The sequence below is a fragment of the Stenella coeruleoalba genome, assembly GCF_951394435.1.
Source record: "Stenella coeruleoalba genome assembly, chromosome: 16".
Taxonomy (NCBI): Eukaryota; Metazoa; Chordata; class Mammalia; order Artiodactyla; family Delphinidae; genus Stenella; species Stenella coeruleoalba.
The window spans coordinates 69265853-69290590 of NC_137162.1; the positions used below are offsets into that span (position 1 = coordinate 69265853).

The following is a 24738-nucleotide window of genomic DNA, read 5'->3' on the forward strand; positions in this document are numbered from 1 at the left end:
ATATTTAAGGTGGGTTTTTTTTTGACAACATTTAGTTGGTCTTGTTTTTGAACCATTCTGACAATCTCTGTCTTCTAATTGGTGCATTTAGACCATTAACGTTCAAAGTGATTATTGATATAGTTGGATTAATATCTACCATGTTTGTTACTTTTTAAAAATTTATTGCTCTTGTTCTTTGTTCCTATTTTTTTTTTTTTTTTTGCGGTACGCAGGCCTCTCACTGTTGTGGCCTCTCCTGTTGCGGAGCACAGGCTTTGGGCGCGCAGGCTCAGTGGCCATGGCTCATGGGCCCAGCCGCTCCGCGGCATGTGGAATCCTCCTGGACCAGGGCACGAACCTGCGTCCCTTGCATCGGCAGGTGGACTCTCAACCATTGCGCCAGCAGGAAAGCCCTTTGTTCCTATTTTTATTTTCTACTCTTTTTCTGCCTTTTGTGGTTTTAATTGAGCATTTTTATATGACTCCATTTTATCTCCTTTCTTAGCATATCAGTGATACTTCTTTTTTTAGTGATTCCCGTAGAGTTTGCAGTATACATTCACAGCTAATCCAAGTCCACTTTCAAATAACACTATAACACTTCATGGGTAGTGTGAGTACCTTATAATAACAAAATAATCCTATTTTCTCCCTCTCATCCCTCGTATTATTGCTGTCATTCATTTCACTTTTATATAAGCATACACAAGCATATATATATGATATACATAAGCATACATAGTCAAATACATTGTTGCTATTATTATTCTGAACAGACTTATTTGTTGGATTAATTAAGGAAAATAAAAGTTCTTATATCACCTTTACTTACTTCTTCTTTTATGCTCTTCCTTTCTTTATGTAGATCCAAGTTTCTGACCTATATATTTTCATTCTCTCTGAAGAACTTCATATAATGTTTCTTGAAAGGCAGGTCTGTGGCAACAAATTCCCCCCAATTTTTGTTTGTCTGAAAAAGTCTTTGTTTCTCTTTCATTTTTGAGGGATAATTTCTTAGGATACAGGTTGCTAGGTTGTCTGTATTTTCTCTCAACACTTTAAATATTTCATTCCCCTCTTTGTTGCTTGCATGGTTTTTGAGAAGAAGTTGGGTGTAATTCTTATCTTTTTTCCTCTATAGGTAAGGTGTCTTTTCTCTCTGGCTTCTTTCAGGATTTTTTTCTTTATCTTTGATTTTCTGTAGTTTGAAAATGAAATGCCTATGTGGAGTTTTTGTTTTTTTGTTGATATTTATCCTTCTTGGAGTCCCCTGAGCTTCCTGAATCTGTGTCTGACATTAATTTGGGGAAATTCTATCATTGTTTCTGACATTAATTTGGGGAAATTCTATCATTGTTTCATATACTGCTTCTTTTCTCTTTCTTCTCCTTCTGGTATTCCCATCACACATATGTTATACCTTTTTAGTTGTCCCACAGTCCTTGGATATTCTCTTCTATTTGTTTTCAGTCTTTGTTCTTTTTGCTTTTCAGTTTTGGAGATTTCTTTTTTCTTTAAAATTAATCAATTAATTAATTATTTATTTTTGGCTGCTGGGTCTTTGTGCTGTGCACAGGCTTTCTCTAGTTGCAGCGAGTGGGGGCTACTCTTTGTTGGGGTGCGTGGGCTTCTCATTGTGGTGGCTTCTCTTGTTGCAGAGCACAGGCTTTAGGTGCGTGGGCTTCAGTAGTTATGGCACGTGGGCTCAGTATTTGTGGCGCATGGGCTTAGTTGCTCCGCGGCATGTGGGATCTTCCCAGACCAGGGCTCAAACCCATGTCCCCTGCATTGGCAGGCAGATTTTTAACCACTGCGCCACTAGGGAAGCCCCAGTTTTGGAGATTTCTATTAAGATATTCTCAGGGCTTCCCTGGTGGCGCAGTGGTTGAGAGTCCGCCTGCTGATGCAGGGGACACGGGTTCGTGCCCAGTCTGGGAAGATCCCACATGCCGTGGGGCGGCTGGGCCCATGAGCCATGGCCACTGAGCCTGCGCATCCAGAGCCTGTGCTCCGCAACAGGAGAGGCCACAACAGTGAGAGGCCCGTGTACCGCAAAAAAAAAAAAAAAAAAAGGTATCCTCAAGCTCAGGTTTTAGAAGTACATGGAAAACTATGTTGTAAAGGTATAAACAAAGTGGTTTGCCCCATCTAGTTGGGAATCTGGTCCTATGTCCTTCTTATGCTAAGTCCTGCTAAGGCATATCAAACTTGGGACAAAAACTTGCCGTGTACTTTTCCCCTGCCAAGGTAGAAAGTTTATTTAGAGCTCTTTTAAGGTACTGTCATACAAGAAGGAGTAAGTGAAAGGGCATTTTTAAAGCAAGTCTGAAATGGGGTTCAGAGAAGGCACACTCACTGATCATCAGGAGAGATATATTACCTCTGAGAGTCCTGGGTAATAAGAATGATACAAGATTTTCTTTTGGAAGATTTTATATAACAAGCATGCAGCTGTGCATGGCAACTTCTGGAAAGTGTGTGTTAGTTGACATTTTAGACATTTAATCGTTTAAAATCTTTTCTATAAAAAGATTTTAGATGAGAATTTATGATGAACCATCATAAATAAACCATTTATTATGATAAACCATAATAGGACCAAATACTATTTTTCCAATTTATATACATTTCTATCTGGATGTATTTTTGTATCTTTTGTAGCTTTTTTATTTTGCCATATAATTTAAGTACAAGACATATCTTAGTTTATAAGATTAAAAGTCCAAAATTATAGCCATTTTTTTTTTAATAGACAAAGCTCTTTTTTTTTTTCTGTCAAGCTATTTCATGATTTCCGTAGCTCTACTCTTTTAAGCTTCTGATGCCCCTTTGCCTGTGACTTTAGGAGCACTGTATGGGGCTTCTCTTAAAATTAGTGAGGCACTTCACTGTAGGCATGTTGTGGGTGGCTGAGGGGAAATAGAGAATCTTTAAGTGCTGAATCTGAACAGCCTCAAAGCCTTCTTTCACCACGACTGAGGTTGGATTTTCTGACCACGTAAACTTCATATATCTAGTTCTGCTAAGGCTGATGTGGCAGCATGGAGTATGATGATAAATCAGCTTGAGCTTATCAAAGAGCTGCACAGTGTTCCTACAGATAACTGGGAACTGATAAGAGCTTGATGCTGCTGCTGGTGAAATAAGCTTATTATTGAAAATTTAGAACCTGGGATATATGCTGATAGGGATAGCACCATGTCATTGAGGATGCTTTGGGTTCACAGGAAACAAACTGTAAGTCTTTTAAATAAGGAAGGATTTATTATCTCACATAATAAAAAACCTAGAGGTAGGACAGTTTCAGGGTTGGTTAATTCAGTGGTTCAACAATGACATCAAGACCCCAGTTTCTGCTTTACTATACTCAACATGTTGATCTTTTCCTAGGTTTATCCTCTCATGGTTGCAAAATGGCTGCTGATGCTCTAAGTATCATATCCTCACCTGTTTTCTTTGAGATGAAGAAAAGGACAGTTTCTCAATTCGTCTCTTTCAAAAGAGGAAAGCTTTTCCTAGCAGATCCTTAGCAGACATCCCCTCACAAATCATTGGACAGAAAGAGTTATGTTGCATACTCGTTCTTAAACCAATTACTGACTTGAGAAATAAAATTATTATGATTAGATTAGTTTAAGAATCACCCCCTAGATACTTAAAGGGACACCTTCACTGAGCATATGGCCATGTGGAGGATGATAAAGATCAGGGTTCAATTAACAAAGAACTAGGGCAAATATTTGTAGGGTGGACAGCCAGTACGGTCTGTTACAAGTCCTTTATGCTTGAATAGCACACCTCCTACCTCATTTCATAAAATGGTTTTATGGCACTGAAAGAGAAAAGGCAATTTGTTTTATATCATACCATCATTGGAAACAAGTACTCTGCATAAAAAATAGAAGTCATATTTCTGCTTTTCTGTAACAGCAAAAAAGAAAATCTTAAGTTTTTCATCAAGATAGAAAACAAAAACAAGGGAACACTGAAGACACTATTCATTGAGTACTCAGCTGCCATTTTCACCCTCTTTGCTCTTTCTTCCTTGCTAATGAAACTTGATTTCTTTTGGCAGCACTGTACTGACTTCTGGGGCTGAATCATGATTATCCAAGCTTATTATAGTAGTCTCATTACCAGATACACGCATTTCCAGCTTTCCTTGCTGTTAGTGGTAGCCATATGATACAATTCTGGTCAACAAGTAGAAATCCTCTGGGAATGAGGTTTCTGCAAAAGCTTTCGTTTCCTTGTTTAAAGGGGCAAGTGTTAGAGAAGAGTTCACTGAGACCTCCCCTTCCCTATTCTTTCTACCATGAATGTAAATGTGGTGTCAGGTGGTGCTACAGCAGCTTTCTTTGTAACATGGGATAGCAGTCATGGGGACAAAGCATTCATGTTAGCAAATGGTAGAAGAGAAAGATAAAAAGACCCTGAGTCACAAGACCAAATCTTGAACTACCTACTTTCATATTTCTGGTTGTGTGAGATGACTTAATGGCCTTGTTATTTAATGACTGGAGTTGGGTATTCCATTACTTAATACATACTTAATACATACTAACTGGTACAAGAACAATGAACAATATCTCATGTAGATACCACAGCTATCCTGTCACCACTCTTCCTGCAGCATTTTAGCTATACTTTGACTCTGGGTTCAGAGAGCATGAATAACTTGCCCATAGCTATATAGCCCTTCAACTCCATCTTGTTCAGATGATGCCATACTTATACACCCTCAACACTTTTGGAGCTACTTGATTTTCTACTTATTTTTATACCTATTCATGTTTTCTTTACCAACTATATTTGAATCGTCTTCAGGACAGAGGCTGAGCCTCTTACTCTTTTTTTTTAACATCTTTATTGGAGTATAATTGCTTTACAATGGTGTGTTAGTTTCTGCTTTATAACAAAGTGAATGAGTTATACATATACATATATCCCCATATCTCCTCCCTCTTGTGTCTCCCTCCCACCCTCCCTAGCCCACCCCTCCAGGTGGTCACAAAGCACCAAGCTAATCTCCCTGTGCTATGCGGCTGCTTCCCACTAGCTATCTATTTCACATTTGGTGGTGTATATATGTCCATGCCACTCTCTCACTTCACCCCAGCTTACCCTTCCCACTCCCCGTGTCCTCAAGTCCATTCTCTACATCTGCATCTTTATTCCTGTCCTGCCTCTATGTTCTTCAGAACCTTTTTTTTTCTAGATTCCATATATATTTGTTAGCATATGGTATTTGTTTTTCTCTTTCTGATTTACTTCACTCTGTATGACAGACTCTAGATCCATCCCCCTCACTGCAAATAACTCTATTTCGTTTCTTTTTATGGCTGAGTAATATTCCATTGTATATATGTGCCACATCTAATTTATCCATTCATCTGTTGATGGACACTTAGGTTGCTTCCATGTCCTGGCTATTGTGAATAGAGCTGCAGTGAACATTGTGGTACATGACTTTTTTTGAATTATGATTTTCTCAGGGTATATGCCCAGTAGTGGGATTGCTGGGTCACATGATATTTCTATTTTTAGTTTTTTAAGGAACCTCCATACTGTTCTCCATAGTGCCTCTATCAATTTACATTCTCACCAACAGTGCAAGAGGGTTCCCTTTTCTCCACACCCTCTCCAGCATTTATTGTTTGTAGATTTTTTGATGATGGCCATTCTGACCGGTGTGAGGTGATACCTCATTGTAGTTTTGATTTGCATTTCTCTAATGATTAGTGATGTTGAGCATCCTTTCATGTGTTTGTTGAGCCTCTTACTCTTCTGGTGTGCATTCCTGTACTCAGCATAGAGAGGGTTCTCAGTGATGGGGAAGTTAATGAAATACTATGGCTTCAATTCTTTATCTCAGCCAGCAGGGAGGGAATTAAGTAAATGACTTATCTTAAGAAGGGACAAAGTTACCACCTTCTTGGTCTCTAAATTGGAAAACAGAAGATATGGAATATCCTATGGAGATTTCTTTCATGTTACATCACTATCATCACAAGTGGACATTATTTGAATTTTGGTTACATATCAATATTTACATTCTTTATAAACAACTTAGATACAGAATTGGTTGGTATCCTTTAATGATTAGCTTGAGACAAAGCAGTTTTAGGGAAGCACCCCCATATATTTGAGTTATCGCTGGCAAATGTGGAATAAGGGAACTTCATAACTTAAGGAAGATCTCCAATGGACATTGTGTTTGGGGGGGAGGTTGGATTGCTACAGCTAAAAAATTCCCTTGCATGAGTTTGTCAGTTTCAGGGGATTTTGGTCATGATTCAGGGAAGTGGAACTTTCAGTTAAAATGAGAATTTCATGGCCTTTTTGCATATTTGCTCATAGCCAGGGTAGCACCTTGGGTGTGTTAATGTCCATCACCAGCTTTGCACATGTCCCTGCTTAGGGCACATGCTCTCACTGGGTTATTCTCCTCATCTAAAGCTTCTGCTGCTGTTTCTTTCTGTCCAAGCACAAGTGCCTTTTGTGGCCACAAGATGTAACTCCAATACAGTGCTTTATACTGATGACTGTGGGTTTTCCTTAAGGTAACTGTGGGTGGCCCCTCCATTTATTTTCTTGCTTCCTTTTTGTTTCTGTAAATTCTGCCCTCCACTTTCCCCTGAAGCACATGCTGTTCATGTAATCTGAATGGCCATTTAGAGGAAAGATCAGAAGTTTGTTGTTTCATTACCAACATAAATCAAAACTTTGTGTTCGCACTGCAATCTGAGTGAGTCCAGGAATAGCTTTGGGATTGCTAAGTGTCTGGAGAGCAGTGACTACACAGACGCGTTTTGAAGCCGGCTATAATAGTTTCTACAGCTGTTAACAGTTCGTAGAAGAATGGCAGCATTATATACCAGCGTTTAAAATGTGCATGACTTGCATTGCACAGAAGTCAGATTGGGATAGAATCAGATTTTTTTTTTTTTCTGAAACTTGGCCAGGAAAGTCTTCAATAACTAGAGAAATTCTTTTCACTGCTGAAATCAACATGAAGCACATTGTGTTATTATAATTGCTTATAGCTCACCATAAAGGTTGTCTTTGTATGAGTGGATGTACGGGCTGTACTGTTTTGTTTTTATTTATTCTGCATTCTTTATTCTAATGTCCTTTCCTTTTTCCTGACCAGAGGGATTGTTATTGAGCCCTTCACAAAGCTGAAATAATGCAGTGTGTTAAAAAAATGTTAACAATTCAGAGAAGTTATAAAAATTTATAAGTTGGCTGAATGCTTGGGAAATTTCTGCATATTTTAATATAAATAGGTAATGCAAATATTTGTTCTTTGCATTGAGAGGTGAGTCTCTGTTTTCCAAAAGGCTCTGCTATTTAAATTAGGTTCACTTGACTGTATTGAAATAAGGACAGTTTCCATTTTGAATGATGAAAAAGATTAGATACCACAGCTGTTATCAAATACAAAAAGCTTAATAAGTTAGATGTGTTACTGCATCATCGGGTTAAAAAAATTTCCAGAAATGGTAGGAATTGCTTCATGACTAGAATTCTCATGACAGTAATTTGCTTAATAATTTTTTAAAGATTTCCTAGTTGAGATTGAGGTTTAGCATACAAGAAGAACTGTCTGGATCACTTCTGTACCCTGTCAGTTTTATTGTCTCTTTAAAGAATTAATTGACAGACTTAATTCAAGGTAGGAGTGTGAGAGATATCTTGGAGAATATATATAAATAAAGGAAGAAATTGAACAAAAATCGGAAAAAAATCAAATTGTGAGGGGACCTCCTTCTGTTGAGCTATAACATCAAGTTACACACATTTTGAATGACCATGGATCAAAGGTCTTTGCCGAAGGATTAAGATCTAAGGTCTTAGATCTTTCTGATGTAGTATGCCAAGGCTTACCTTGGGAACGAGAAGTCAGAGCTACCCATGTGGCATTACACAGGGGAAAACCCACCTAGTGGAGTCCGTTTCCAGAGGTGAAGTTGAGATACTCCAGGGATCAAATCCCAGACCCAGGACACCCAGCATTCTGGACACTGTGACAGTGGGCTGCTGCTTCATAGGCCATGTAGGCTGTTGGATCAGCCTGATGATCTGAGGAAAACTCAGCATAGACCTTGAGAGGCTCCCTTTGAAAGTGCTAATGAATTCTCATACCTCACTTTGTCAGCTCCTCATTTACCAGCTAATGCTTCAGCAGTTAGCCATCAGGGTGATAAGGACAGAGGGATAAAACAGGAGGGCATGAAGGAAGACTCCCAGAATGATTGGAGTGCCCCCCACAAACTTTCCACACCACCTCACAGTTTTACCCAGACAGACATTGGACATCATCCTCTCACTTCTTCATACTAGTGACATAGCTTCACAAGCATCATCTCTGAGACCAGTCTGCACCTTGCTGTTGGCCTATGACTCTCTTAGGCTTATGGGAACTAAGGACATATCTGGAGGAGTTTACCTTTTCCTGGGAAAAGTGACTTGCCTAGGAATTAAGTTGGCAGTATTTTCCAGGGAGAACAGCCATGAAAACATTGAATTTTCACTTTTCTGTACTAAGTGGCCCTACCTGATTGAGAAATAAGCTCAACAGCTGACATCTTTGTTGAGTACTTATGATGTGCCAAGCATTGTATTATCTTATTTAAAAACAGAGATGTCAGTTGGTAGCATGACCAGCAGAGTGAAATGTAAAAGTAGTTTGATGGAAGATGGTGCATAGGCCAGAAGTGAACTAGAAAAGAAATAGGAGAACTAGACTTAAATTCAGGTTTCTCCAGACACTGAGGGTCCTTGGTATACTTTCCCCTCATTAAAGCCTGTTTTTGTTATAAAATAAGCATAAGTACCAGCCTGGAATATATAATTCAGGTTAATCAGTCAACAAAATGGCCCTATAGCAGTGGTTTTGTTTATCTTCTCAAAATCATGGAACTCTTAGAAGCTAAGTATTAAGGGCTCTCTCTCAAGGAAAACACCCAGCTTTCTTGGAGCCAGTCGTCTTATGTGGGTGGAATGTGGCATCAGTAAAGTCTGGTAATAGGTAATATCTTTAGGTCCAGGCAGAGAGGATGGCTGGCAGGAAGTTCAGAGAGAGCCTAGCAGGGGTTTCCCAGCTGTAACAACGGGAGCAAGTAACAAATCATGTTTCATTGAGGTGGGAGCTGGTGCTAGGAATAACTAGCTGTAGGTATCAGAGCCTCTGCATGGGGACTGAGATTTAGAGGTATAATGCCCATCTGGAGACTCTTGAACTATGAAAATGAGCCAAGAGAAAGCATCAGGAATCATAGAAGAGAAGAGTAACTGAAACTGGGCTAGAAGGTAAAGGCTAGGTCACAAAGAAAGCCCGATAACTAGAACTAGGCTTAGAGCTGATTTGGTTGGGCTCAGGATTACTCAGCAAGATTTTCCTGTCTGTGAGATAGTTGGCTTCAGACTCTAGCAGGGGCTAAGCCCTTAGGCAGGGCAATGTGGGCCTGTCTCTGGGAATCTGGTAGGAAGGAGTGAGCTGAGCAAAGAATCTGCATAGGTATTGCAACTCTGGTGTTATCCGTCTTCAAAACTTTAGTCATTGGCTAAGGATGGGCGTGAATTAACATTTTCAGATCTTCTTAACACATTAACTTTGAGACCAGAGAATGTTCTTTACCTTTTCTCATTTTGTGGATTTGTCCATTTATTTTCAGTTACCTTTAACCTGCCCCTCCTGTGCCATCAGCGAATTCTGTTCTAGTCTCTCACTGGGAGACTCACTGATTTTCATAATTTGACATTCTTCAGCAGAATAAAAAGTTGGAAGCATTTGTTAGTCCATCAGATATATTGGGAATTTTACTAGTCTGTAGAATCTAAATACTGGGAACTATTGGATTACAGTATCTTTGACTGGGTAAAGTAGGTACTCAAGGAGTATTTATAGTTATATTGAATGAATGATTAAATGAGACATGAATTGTATCACATAAAGCTAAGGGTTGAATTGTCCTCTATTTGCTTACCTCACTTTGATATCTCTTGAAAGAGTAATGCTAAGATAGGCTGAGGTCCACATATGTGTGGTAAGTTAGTGGATTGGGCCACTCTTGACTATTCAACAGAGTAGAGTAGATAGTCTGTCTGATTAAGTGGTGGCACTTTCTTTGATGGCATTTAGTGTATTAAAATAGTGCTGTTGTCTTTGGTAAAGTGATGCTTGTTTTAAGTTGTTATTAGTTGCTGGAATTTTAAAAGAGAACACGCATAAAGGAAGAGACCATTTAGCTGATGGGGTAAATTGGGACAGGGGAAACTCCCGGTTCTTCCTCACTCTGGAGGGTGCTGTTTCATAGAGTGAATCTGTGGCCTAAATCATGAATATTTAACAGCAATTAATTAACCTGCTTTAGGAGCTTAAGTAAGCACTAGCTGAAATTTAAGATGTGAAATTTGAAGTCATGATACAATGAAGATTAGAGGAAACAAATAATGGGATATGAAGGAGAGTCATAATTCTGGCATGAAGGTCAGGCCAAATAGTGCAACAGAGCTTTTGTGCTTGAATTCATGAGCGTTTTCTCCCTCAGATTAAAGTTATAAAAAGGAGGATTTTCTCCTTTTTGATGGTCATATTTAACAGGAGAATAGTTGCTCAAATATACTATTTGGCCCAGTAGAAAGAAACACAATGTAACTTGAAGTGTAGGTCAATGTAATTTATTTATTTATATTAATTTTTATTGGAGTATAATTGCTTTACAATGTTGTGTTAGTTTCTGTTGTACAGCAAAGTGAATTAACTATACATAAATATATACCCCTCTTTTTTGGATTTCCTTCCCATTTAGGTCACCACAGAGCATTGAGTAGAGTTCCCTGTGCTATATAGTATGTTCTCATTAGTTATCTATTTTATACATAGTGTATATATGTCATATACACTATGTATATGACAATCCCAATCTCCCAATTCATTCCACCCCCCTTTCCCCCTTAGTATCCATAGGTTTGTTCTCTATGTCTGTGTCTCTATTTATGCTTTGCAAATAAGATCATTTATAACATTTTTCTAGATTCCACATACAGTAAAACCATGTAATTTAAAATATAATTCTGTGAGTATGGGAGTGTCCATGGCAAGTTAGATGAATGTGGTTCTGAAGAAAGAATAGGAATCCAAGGATTGAGAGATTCTTGTTAAACAGGAAAGAATCAATAAGTAGACAGATTTCCTCATTAATATATGGATCTCCACATTTCTGAGATAAATGATAATTTAAGTGTCTGAAAAAAGTATGGCACTCCCCATAGAGATTCATAATGCTTTTCAGTGGCTGAAGTGAGTGTGTGTGTGTGTGTGTGTGTGTGTGTGTGTGTGTGTGTGTGTGACAGAACGCAGAGTAGTCAGATAAGAAGAAATCATGAGAGAGAGGATGGAGATCATTTGGGTAGAGGCAGTCATACCTGACTTATCTCGTCTTCCCCATTAGTACCTTGACTCCTTACCACCTCTCAATGCCAACACTTTCTGCCCAGGTGAGAACCCAGTTACTTCCAAAATGGGGGAGACATTTTAATCTTGCTTTCTTCTTAGCATCAGTTAAGGGTAAGGATCAGGACAGAGGGAAAGAATGAGGTGAAATTTTGATGTGGGCCTTGGGAAATGGCAAAGTTTATGTGAGGTGGAATATGTTATAAATAAAAGAAGGATATAAATAAAGATCTCTAGAAGTTCTGAGGGAGAGATTACCTTCATGGGCAACCAGGAAAGGCTTCAGAGAGGAGGTGACATTGAAACTGGGCATGGAAGGATGGGTAGGATTTTGATAGGCATGGGTGAAGAACATTCCAAGGAGAAGAAAATAACCCAAACAAAGATGTCATGACCAAAAAAAAAAATACAACCCTATTGTTCCAGAAATGACTTGTGATTCAGTGTAGCTAGAGATAAAATGGGTACAGTAGGTACAGGCCAGGTTATAAGAGACCATGAATGCCAGGTTAAGATTTTATTTGGTATGCAAGTAAACTCCTCACACAACCCACCAAATATGAATGTCCATCTCCTAAAACTTCTGCTTGATAAAGATTGATTTTTTTTTCTTTTCTTTTCTTTTTTTTTTTTGCTGTACGCGGGCCTCTCACTGCTGCGGCCCCTCCCGTTGCGGAGCACAGGCTCCGGATGCGCAGGCCCAGCGACCATGGCTCACAGGCCCAGCCGCTTCGCGGCATGTGGGATCCTCCCAGACCGGGGCACGAACCCGTGTCCCCTGCATCGGCAGGCGGACTCTCAACCACTGCACCACCAGGGAAGCCCTAAAGATTGATTTTTTTACCAACAAACTTTTTCTAAAAGTAGGGGCATCTTTAAGGCACAAACCCATCTCTTAGTGTCTTAAAGGCAGGGGCTTGGCTAGCTTAACCAAAGCCTAGATTATCTATGAGGTTCAGGAGATCCTTAAACACTTTGGGATTCTAAGATGTGTGTGGTGGTTTATTTTTTCTTTTTTTAAATTTATCCATCTTTATCATGTGATCACTTACAGGGTAAATGTGGCAGATTACATTTTCCATAAATGACCAAATCAAGTTCTTCCATCCCACATAATCTTATTACACAGTGACCTTGACTTTCCTCCTGTCAAGAGTTGGGATCTTTGCTCTCCTCCTTAGGCTGGCTTGAGATTATGGTGGAATTGACAGCATATGACTTCTGAGGCTAACTCAAAAAAGGCCATGCAGCTTCCTCCTAGTTTTTTTGGAATGTTGGCCTTTGGAGCTCTGAACCCCTATGTAGGAATTCAGGGGCCTCCATTCTGTGAGGAAGCCCAGGCCACATTGTAGGCCTTCTGGGTGACAGCTAGTGTCAACCACCAGAAATGTGAATGAAAAATGTCCCAGATGATTCTTGGTCAGAAAAGTTGAATATTGAGGTCCTTCCTGCTGAGATCCAGATGTTACAGAGCAGAGCAAATCGCCTCCACTGTGTCCTTTCCAAATTCCTGGCACACAGACTCAGGATAATAAAATGGTTATTTTATGTAGCTAGGTTTGGGGTAGCTTATTATGCTGTGTTAGTAACTAGAACCGTAAGCAGTGATGGCCTTTTCTAGTTCATCTCTCTCTGTTTAGTAGGTTCAGTGTTGCAGGGAGCAGATGGAGGGAATTATCATTGTTTAGAAGGCCCTGTTAGGTAATTCACATATATTATCTCATTTGATCTACCTAACAATGTTAGGAGATTAATATTATCAACCCTAATGTATGGAGAAATAAGGCTCAGAGAGGTTAGTGATTTGTATAAGGTTACACAGCTAGAAAGCAAACCCAGTTTTTCTGGTTCTGTGGTTCAAAGGATTTCCTCTACATGTGAGGCCTCCCTAGTCTGGATGAGCGCTCCCACAGTATCATATGAACAGTGAATTCTGCTACCTAGGTCACCTCTCCATCAGATGACACACTTGCTAAGTATACGTGGGCCAGGTGCTGTGAGGGAGATGAAGAGAGACATGGCTTCTGCCTTTACAGCAGTGGCAAGCATTTTGGTGGCTAGGCAGCTGTAAGTCCCATGGAAAGATAAAAGCAACACAAGGCAGTGTCTGATCCAGTACTGTGGCCCTTCATAGAGGGAAGGGGTCACTTTGGAGTTTTGGGCAAGTAGGTAGCCTTCCAGTGATCTCTTTTCTAACTAGTGAAAGTGGGGGGCATCATGTCTCCCAGTTCTCCCAGACAGTCTTGGCTTATGCCTGTTGTCCTGGGGAAATTATTAACAGAGCCTCATTTTGGATGATAAATTACATGGTCACCTTAAGGTGGTACTTTCAGATTGAGTTTCAAGGGAATAGGGTGAAACACTATTGAGTAACCATGTGAAATGGCGTGAAGGCAGTGACTAATGTCCCAAAACAAGTAGTAAAGTGTGGTAATTCAATGAAAAACTTGTCCATTCATTGTACAGCAAAAAAAAAAATCAAATAGTGATTTTGTTCAACATAAACAAATGTTTATTGGGCATCAATTGTGTGCCACAATTAAAAATCTGAATTGACAAAAACAAATAATAAAACCTCCTCAACAAACCAAACAAACCACAATTGAATTGGTCTTCTGAATTGACCTCATTGGTTTGTGTCTGGCCAGAATGGCAAGGTCAGTCCCTATCTCTCTTGAGGAAAATGAAGTAAATGAATCTAGTACAAGGACTAGACTACATTTCTCAAAGTGTAGTCCACAAACTATGGGCATCAGACTTGCCTGGGGGTGGTGGGGGAAGTTAAGAATTCAGCGTCAGGGTCTCTTCGCCAGACCTCAAAATCTTCCTCAGAGGATGGGCCCAGGACTTGGCATATTTAGCAAGTTCCCCAGGTAATTCTGCTGCACCCTAAAGTTTGAGGACATCTGGGATTAGATGCTTAGAATCAAGCACTAAGGCCCTAGAGAAAATTCATTATTTGGGGTTTGTTATTAGTTGGTTTGTTATTTAAAATGACAAATACATTTAGAACTTGGACCAGTGGACTAACCCCAGGGGCAGTGTTAACCTCTGTCAGCACTGTGGAAAGAAGATGAATTTAGTCTTAATTCCAAACTGCTTCCCCATGTTATAAGCCCACCCATGAGAATAAAGGGTTGCATCATTTTATTACAAGAAAAGGGAATATGTTTAAGCATCAATCTTTTTCTCATTATAACCTCTGTCATTGGGATTAATTTTGTAGTGGATTTGCTAAGTGCTCTCTAATAATATTTAGGAACTGAAGAAAAGAGGAGCTGTGTTGATCAGAATTTGGTCCATTCTTGCAAGTTCTAACAAAGTTGGGCCAAGGGGAAAGTGGTACAAATGATTTTCTGCAAATTCAATGTGGTATAGATTGATTAGATTGCTTTCCCTGGATATTTGTGAAAGAGCCCAGATATGAGAGCTAAAATAGGTTTTTGAGTTAATCGAAACCAACTTTTTTATTGTATAGATGGATAAACTGAGGCCCAGAGAGAGGAAATGGCTGGAATAAATCCTGGCTCTGCTGCTTCCTATCTGGGTATCCTTGTACAGGGCACTTACTTGTCATCTCTGAAATGTGGAATAATTACAGTGTCTACTTTTTGTAGTTTGGGGGAAGAGTAAATGAAAAAAGAGCATGCACATGAAGTGCCAAGCACAGCATTTGGCACCAGTGTTAGCACTCTTTGCCAGGGTGCTGTTTACTGTTATTAGCTGAAGTCACAGAGCTAGTTAATGACAGAGCCAGGCCTAGACCTGCACCTCCCAACTCCCTGCATTTTCTGTAATATCTGTGGAGTTCCAGAGATCAGTTACATGAGATACTTGTGTGTTTCCACATCATCAAATACTGTTTTAAGACCTTCTTTCAGAAGGGCCCCAGGACAATAAGCTCTGGCTGGCTGCCTTAAGCCGCACAGTCTGTTCTCAGGGACGTATGGCCTCTGCGCTCTGGCCGGTCCTCTGTCTGTGCCCGGTAGGGCCCTGCTCTCTGGCCCCCTCGCTGCTTTTAAGCTATGTGGTGGTATGAATGGGGGACTGAGGCCGAAGATGCCTGAGCCATTTTGAGGGGTGTGTTCCTCAGTAGCGAGATAACCAGGAGGCCTGGGAAGTGTGGGGGCAAAACGTGTGGGTTCTGAAGGCAGACTGTCGGGTTCACCAGGCTGTGAGACTTGGATAGGATACTTGCCCATAAGAAAATCCTCAGTTTTCTCATTTGTAAGATCTGTAACAAGAATGCCTACCTCGCAGGGTTGTGGTGAGGGTCAGTGAGTAAATTTACACAAAGCAAAGGGCCTCTCCCATACTCTACAAATGGTGGCTTATTGCTAACTTTTAATGATGCTTCATGAATTTAGAGAGGAATTAGTATACAGAGAATTTCTTGATGGAAGGGATTAAAATGAGAACAGAGAATTGTAATTTGTAATGCATAATGCTGTAGTATTTTGAATATCATAGAAAGGTAAAGCTGAAATTGAGAACTGGTTGAAAATATGGTATGGCCTTATGGGACAAGTCAAAGAAACTGGCAATAGCTCTGCAAATTGGAAGTGCCTTGTACATATTCCTGCTGTCCGAGGCCCTCCCCTTCCGCCACATGCCCACATCTCCCTCAGAGTTTATTATGACTATTTAAGAAATTGATATAAAAATAAATATTCTAGAAGTTTCTAAGTTTATAAGCCTACAATGTAGGAACTTTAAAGAAGTTTTAATTAACAATAAATTACATCAATGGAGTTTATTAACATTGATACTCTTCAATTATATGGAAGCCTGCTGGCCACGGTATAGTAGGCAAGTGAAATGTACTACTAACAACTAACTCCCTTTAAAAGAATTGCTGCTATAGGTTAACTAACGTGAGTAATGACTGACATAAACCTCTGGCTTCATAATACTTCTGCCATGGTGAATATTTACTGCATTAGTCAGCATAGGCCAGGTAATGCTGAGGTAACAAGCAACTCCAAAACTCAGTGATTTAAACAAGAAGATTTATATCTTCCTTATGAGACATGATATCAGTTTGTCTGGGGCCCTGCTCCAAATTAGCCTCCCTGGGGACCTTGGCTGATGGAGCAGCCACCACGGGAGATGTTGCCAGTTATCATGGCCCAGGGAAGCAGCCCAGGCTCTTAAAGCTTCCACCTGGAAGTAGCACCTGTCCCTTCAGCTCGAGTGTCACTGGCAGAAGCATGGACACACTCAACTGTAAGGAAGCGGAAACTGTAAAAGTACAGTCCTACTCTGGTTTTGGCTGGAGAACAGAAATGTTGGGTGAACCACACTAACAATACTGCATTTACACATGTCTTCCTAGTCATAAATTTCTTGAATGTAAAAACAGTGATGTTCTATCGCAGTAGAAAGGTGATAAATGTTAGGTAGACTGTAGAGCTTAGCATGTGATGGGAACAAAATGGGAAAGAGGCCAGAAAACTTGGTCTTCTCTTCCCCACCCTAGTTGGCACATCTCTCCTCCCCTTGAGTTGGGATCCTGTCTCTGGAATTGATTATCTGGATGATCCTGAACAATCATGTAGCCACTCTAAACCTCAGTTTCTACAGTTGGAAAATGGGGATATTATTACTCCCTTGTAAAGATTGAATCAGATGGCATGTGTGAAAGATGCTGGTCAATAAAGTCTTATGGCCCTGACTGTTTCCCAGTGGGGCCCCTCTCTGAGGCCCTTGGGTGTCCATCATTGTCTGCTGAGCTGCCCCACTGAAGCCTGTCCTCAAGCAAGGCCTTACCATGCACTCAGTCTCCTCTGATCTTTTCCCCACTTTTCTGGCAAGTGAAATGTATTTTCTTTCTAAGGCATCTCTAAGGTGCCTTAGAGATCATCTGGCTTTATGGTTTTCAAACTTTTTCTTCAACTGAAAGATAATTCAGAACCCTACCTATAAAACATAAAGGGATCTGCTCTGATTGAGAAGAGGTGGGCAGCACCTCCATGCTCAGCTTTCCCCAGCCTAAAAGCCCTAGAGCACATGCAGAGAATTCCATTGATTCTAGATCAACCCTCCTGTCTTACAGAAGAGAAGCTGAGGCCCAGAGAGAGGAGGGAACTGAGGATCCCACAGATAGGCAGGACTGGGCTTGGAGCCCCCATCACCTGCGTGCTGACCCAGACTGTCTACTCTGACAAAGCTACCTGGGAGAAGGTGGCCGGAGAAGAAAGGGGGGGTTATTTCTGATCACTCATGGATATGCTCATCTAAGGGCAAAAGCAAGTGTGTGTGTGGGTTTTTTCTTTTGAGGCCCTGTGTAACTGTAGCCAGACATAGTAAGATACAAAAACTTACCTCTAAGCTACTGGTTTGAATGTAGTACAGACTGTTAGTTACTCAAGGTCATTATTGTGTGATGGGTTATCAAAGGCCTGTGTGAAACGTGTGGGATTTTTATGAGCTTGTTTTTATTATAGTAGAATGTCTAAAGGCCCCTTGTGTACAAAGTGCTTTGAAAACTCTAATGGGACCCCATAATCACCTGCATAATTATGAAGGTCAAATTGTGCTGAACAAACTTGAGAGCTATTTTTGACCAGATTAGTGGATGAACAGAACAGAATATTAAATACATACACACACACACACACACACGCCTTTTTTTTTTTTGGTCACTCTTTCAGTTCTTCTGGGTACAACAAAATCTCTCTCAGAATTGGAGAAAATTGTTGTTCATACACACACACATACATACATATATATATATATATATATATATATATATATATATATACACACACACACTATTTCAATTTGTTTTTATGCCTGTCCGCCACTGCCCCATAGTCAACATATACCCCCCTCAAGAGCGGGCTGGCCTCACCGGATGTCCTTCCATAGAGATGCCTGCTGCTTTCACTTGCCGTCCTCAGTTTTCCATCTTACTCTAGGAAACTGCAAGGTTAGAAAAACAATGGACTGTTTCCTTCCTCTTTCTTTAAACTAAGAGGCTGAAAGGAGGACTTCATATTCATTACTCACAAGCCAGACTTGAGAATAAAGGCCATTACGTACAGTTCAAATGGAACAAAAGTTAAAATCCACAGGTCTCAATGGGTCTCTAGCCTAGCTGGGGCCAAAATGGCATTCGTCCTCTCACTAGGGTCCTTGTCTTAACCTGAGGCTTGCCTTAAGCTTGTGATTATTTCAGACATTTGGAATCTGTGCTTCCAAAAAGAACTCAAGAATATGAGCATGAGGCGGGGGAGGAGTTGACGCAAAGCAAGCTTAAGTTGGGGAAAGTCTTCCCTTCTAGGGCCTTGGCCCCCAGGTGACCTAGAACTGTCATTGTTATTATCAGTTGTTACAGGTACATTTCTTAGAACCCCAGATTTAAGAATGCTCCCCAGTAAGCAGTTAGGATGTTTTTTCCTGACATTTTAAATTTCCTCTCTGTAATATCCTTTTGCTGTGAACCATTTTCTTATGGCTAGACAATTTGTGGCCAGGAAACCCTCATCTGATGGGTGATGTAGATACCCCAACATAGCCACGTTTCCTCATCACACTGAAAGGGAGAAGGAAACCACCTAACACTTCAGTATGTGCTATTTATGCTAAAGATCAGCTGTCATTCTTTTTACAAACCAGACCTCTCTGTCACACTTGATATCCACAGGGAAGAGCCAGAAACCACAAAGCAGCAGCAGTGTGACCTTGGGGGTAATGTGGGAGGGCGCAGTGAGAAACAGTAAGACAGAAAGTGCCCATAAACCCTGCTCAGTCAACAGGCAGGGCCATAGGAGGACTTTCAGGGAGCCCTAGACATTTTTGCTATAGTGGGCCCTTTCCTCCATAAAAATGAAATACATAAATAACTATATTTCATGATTATGTTGTTATGAAGACAAATATACTAATGTTATATATCACAACATTTCCTTTGACCCAAAAGTTCAATTTTTTTCTTATTATTTTAAAGGAAATTAAAGGATTTTTGTGGGACCCTACAAGTTTTGTGGGGTGTAGGCACTGTGCCTGCTGTATCTAACGTATAAATCAGCCCTGCCAACAGGAAGCAAACTCTTCCTTGGTACAATTTGAAGAAACTGAATCTTTATGAATTAGGGCAGTTTCATTACTTTAAATGACAATGCAAGCTGTAAATGGGTTTGGTTCATAAAAATGGGAGAGAGAAACTAAGTGTGTATACAACTCTGTAAATCAAGGTCTCACAATTAGCAATAGGCTACTTTGCATTCCAAGTAAATTTTGAAACTTTGGTTTAGGGACAAAAGCCAGAAGTGTTACAAATATTTAGGTGGTATGCCCTTGGGTCAAGATCTTGGTTCTGCTACCCACAAACTTGGGCAAACTATTATACTCCTTGAGCAAGTTACTTTATTCTTCTGTGCCTTGATTCCATCTCTATAAATGAGACATAATCATAGCTACCTCATCAGGTTACTGGGAGGATGAAATGAAGTCATGTTTGTAAAGCACTTAGTATAATGCCTGGGATATTATAAATTTCTGATATGTGTTAGTTATCATAATTACTATTATTATCATATCATGAAGTGTTGTTATGCTGTTCATCAGATGGAAAAACTCAGACTTCTCCATAATTCTGTTGGACAGTCGTTTTGCTAAACTCAAGAGAGGTAATAAGTAGTTAAAAAGAAGGATTTATCCAAGATTAGAATTAATCAATAGCATGTGAAAAGGAGAGTGAGAAGTGACATGGAAGATTCAAAGATAATTAAAATACAGATCCTGGCCTCAAGAAGAGTACTTCATTGTTAGGGAGACAAGACACATTCAGAAAGGGTCAGAGACAGTCAAAAGGCCAGTGGACAAGCTCAGAGGGCAGCTGGGAAGGGAAACTAGCAGGATAATGAGGAAGGTGTCCCAGACAATTAAAACCTCATTCAGTAGGTGAGGATTCCTCCTGGACATTCCTAGGAAGAGAAATTGCTTCAGACTTTTTACTCAGCAGCACCTACCACATCCTGTCTAGAATTGCCAAATTTCAGTTTGGAAAAATGTCATATTTTAACCAGATAGGGAGCAAAGGTGGTTTGGTGCTGCCCCTAACACACTGGCAGAATTGAACTAGACGAGCGTAGAACTCTTATGCGTTCAACTGGAAGCAGGACAGGGAAAACAGCAAAAACAAAAACACAAAGGGTGTTTGGCCTTTCTAACAGTACCAGCAATTACATTAATATTACTTTGTATAGTGCTTTTAATTTTTTTTTTTTTAAAGAAGATGTTGGGGGTAGGAGTTTATTAATTAATTTATTTATTTTGCTGTGTTGGGTCTTGGTTTCTGTGCGAGGGCTTTCTCTAGTTGTGGCAAGCGGGGGCCACTCTTCATCGCGGTGCGTGGGCCTCTCACTATCGCGGCCTCTCTTGTTGCAGAGCACAGGCTCCAGACGCGCAGGCTCAGTAGCTGTGGCTCACGGGCCCAGTTGCTCCACGGCACGTGGGATCTTCCCAGACCAGGGCACGAACCTGTGTCCCCTGCATTAGCAGGCAGACTGTCAACCACTGCGCCACCAGGGAAGCCCAGTGCTTTTAATTTTTAAAGATTTATACATTTTAATTTTTCGTCATTAAAATTATATACTCTACAAAGATTGCAACTGTTATTTTCATTTAAGGATGAGGAAACTGAACTTGGTCGATTTGCCTCATATACAGCTAAATTTGGGGCCTTGAGGAGTGGAACTTAGATCTACTAATGCTCTCTCTCTGTTGCATTACCACAAAATCTTCATGTTGCTCATAATAATAATGAGAGTATTTATTGAGCCCCTACTGTTTCTTATAGCTACCTTATAAGGTGAAGCTTCTCAATTCCACTTAAAGTTGAGGAAACTCAGGCTTCTTCAGGTCAAGTAACTTATTCCAGGTCCTATTTCTAATGAGTTGAGAGCTTACTCTAGGTTTCTCTGACTTTAAGGGTCAAGCTCTTTTCTCTATGCTTTTTCCTCATTAGTTATTGGGATTTGAGTGGATATGATTTTACTTTAATGAATATTGGCCCATGGGAAAAACAAGTGAAGATTATTCTAAAATAGTATCCAGATACTTCAGAAAGATGTCTTTGAAAATGATTGTTAGTGTTTACACAAATGAGCTGAAGGGTAGATTTTTCAGAAATTAGGTTGAGGCATAGGGAAGACAGTATTAATCCCACCCTTATACTTGATCACAGTAAGATTATGTATGTATTCTGGAGTACTTAGAGCTGAAGGTCTGTGCTAGACAGTGTCAACCTTTGTTTTCACCTTGCCAATTGGGGTGAGATGAGCCTTTGGGCTGAGCGCAAATTGGGGAGCCATCACTGCTCATAAGTTGCCTGACCAGACTGTCTTCTGCATGGAATTATCTGAAACAGCAAGCTCCCTGCCATACATCTTATGCGGCTTTTAACATGGATAGTGCTGACTGTGACGCTTCCTGCCCTTCAGAGCAAGAGCAGATTGTAAATGGTGGGAGACCAGTTGTGCATTGCTCTTTTATGCCTGGACCTCAACCTTCTCCCCAATTTAAAGGATTCCTTATTCACAGTGGCTTGCCTGTATGTTAAAATCCTGCTTCCTGCTTCAGTGATATTTCATATTGCCTTTGTGAACCTAAATTTCATTTAAGATCATGGGTTTGATAAATAAAATTTTTAATGACCATCCCAAGTCAAATTCAAAGTTTTAAAAGAACTCTGCAATAACTCTTATTAAGTATATGGAAGCATTAGGTTAAGAATGCAGCTGGCAATTTATTACTGTTTTGTATTAGCTAATTGGAAAACACCTAAGTTATAACTAGTCACCCCCGCAGTTTAGGGTTGATTAAACAGCCCATGACACTTTTTTCCCTCATAGTTTGTCTTAGGAGTAATTATAATGACTTGCCCATTGGATTGAGTTAATTATTCCTCATTCTTTCTAGTGTTCCACTCTGCAAATGTCCTAAAAATGTCCTATCATCTTGGACCATTTTTTCTTATATTTCGCAATGGATATATATACACCAGAAAAGTTAAAGCAATTGTTAGGTTTGGTTTGGTTCTTTCAAAAGAATAGATAAATCATCATGCTACAACACGAGAGAGGAAATGACAGTTTTTATCTTTTATTCAGGTAGCCTATATTTACATGAGACCACAAAAAGTTCCTGACAGGATGTTGTTGATTGCATTTACCCATTTGGGGCTTAAGATGAGTCTTCCTGCCACATCACAGGACATGCTCTTCTTTTCATTCCTGCCTGAGAATCAAGTCCCAGATCTTTTGGACTCTCCCATGAAATTGTGAATTTTCAGAATAGAGATTTCATACCCCTTGACATTAATTATTCTTCTAATTCAGCTCCCTTCTCTCTGTGCCAATCAATAACACTTTCTTCTCTTGTTGAATACCTTGAATATTATAATAGCTCCAAGGAACTAAGTGAAGTTCAAGTATTCATTGTAGTAATGAAGGTCCTCTTATAAGTGTTTTATGTGTATTAGCTCATTTAATCCTCACAACAACTTGATGAGGGAGGGACTATTTTTATCTTCACCTGAGACACACTGATAGGCTTCCTTCCATCCTTCCTTCCTTCCTTTCTCTTTCTTTCTTTCTTTCTTTCTTCCTTCCTTTCTTTCTTTCTTCCTTCCTTTCTTTCTTTTTCTTTCTTTCTTTCTTTCTTTCTTTCTTTCTTTCTTTCTTTCTTTCTTTCTTTCTTTCTTTCTTTCTTTCTATCTCTCCCTCTCTCTCCTCCCTCCCTCCCTCCCTCTCTCTCTCTCACTCCCCCTCTCCCTCCCTCCATCCCTCCCTCCCTCCCTTCCTTCAAGTAAAAAATGTTAATTGAGCACTTAGTATGTGCTGCCCAGTATTATGGGCACTGGAGATGGCAGTGAACACAGCAGACAAAGTCCATGCCCTCATGGAACTTAAGCACTATCCTAATACTGCCCCAAGTTACACATCTTCCCCTAGGAGCTTTCCTAGATTAATTCCACTCAACTTCTAACTCACATGGATAATCTCAACTCATCTTCCATTTCAATTCATTTAAGTAATTAAAAAATTCAAAGGGTCATATTTTAGGTAATGTGACTTCCTTAAAACCTTTATGTGCCCATAAGCAATGCCTATCTTTATAACGTACCTTAGGCACCTTGGTGTATGGTCTTGCCTCCTATGAGTGGTCACAAAATTCAGTGTAACTGCTGGACTATCTATGTTACAAAGAGAGAGAGAGATACCTGGGACATGACTGGACTAACTTTAAAAAGAGAGTTTATTTTATTTTACTGATGAAATCATTAAAAAAAAGTTTAGTTTTCAACAAATATGATCATGAAGCTGACTTAGGATTTCCAGAATCACATTTGCAATTTGGGAGTGGAGCATTTAACACCCAAAGCCATGGATCATGCTAGCTTTAGACATCAGCCTGAGGTTTATTGAACATTAACCCCTTAGAAATTTTTCTAAGAAAAATTTCTAGATATTTTAATTGCAATCAATTAAGCTCACTCTTTGCTCTCCAACTTTCTCATTTCTCATGTTACACTTTTCCTTATGTCAAATGTTATAGGGGAAGTCATGGTTTTTGTGTATTTTTAAAATCTGGCTTAGAAAAAGACAATTGAGGATACACTTAGAGTGGGTTTAGTGGGATATATTTATATTTTCAGTCACTTCCATATTATAGCTAGTTATCCTGGTATATGCTCATCTTCCAGGAAAATTTCTATTGCCCATTGTGCCAGCTCACCTAACATCATGATACAGAGATTCAGGGCAGAGGTTCTGTCTTGATATTGTGTGTGATGGTCCTCAGCACTGGAAGCATGTGGACTGAAGAGGAGAAACAAGGTCTGAAATCTACAGAGTTGGAAGCCAGTCAGTGGATAATTCTTTTAAACCTTACACTTGTGTACAGCAGAAATATTATAGAGATTTTCCCAAAGTTCACAATAATCCTAAATATGCATATGATGCTACCATCAATAATGAAAACAAATTTCAACCAACTATTTTAGAAGAAAGACATTTATCTTTCTGTTCTCTCTATTAAAAAAGTAGAAAGTCATTGTCATAGGAAGGGGGTGATAAAAGAGTATGCAGCCTAAAAATGTAAATATTGTATAGGTTTATCAGGCAGTTAATTAATAAAAATATTATGTTTTTTGGATTTTGTGATGCTTATGATATTTGTCCACTTAAAAAATTTTCAGTTGTCATTTATTTTCTAATTCTCAATAATATTTACTTTTGTACCTAATTTTATTTGTAATTTATGTTCTTCAAGAAGACCCCTCCCCC

The 24738-nt window shown here is 39.7% G+C and overlaps 1 long non-coding RNA gene across 9 annotated transcripts in view; it reads left to right on the top strand.

Moving 5' to 3' along the window:
- LOC307175547 overlaps positions 1-24738 on the top strand; it is a 407817-nt gene that overhangs the window by 25053 nt on the left and 358026 nt on the right. The gene's annotated exons all lie outside the window — the stretch shown is intronic.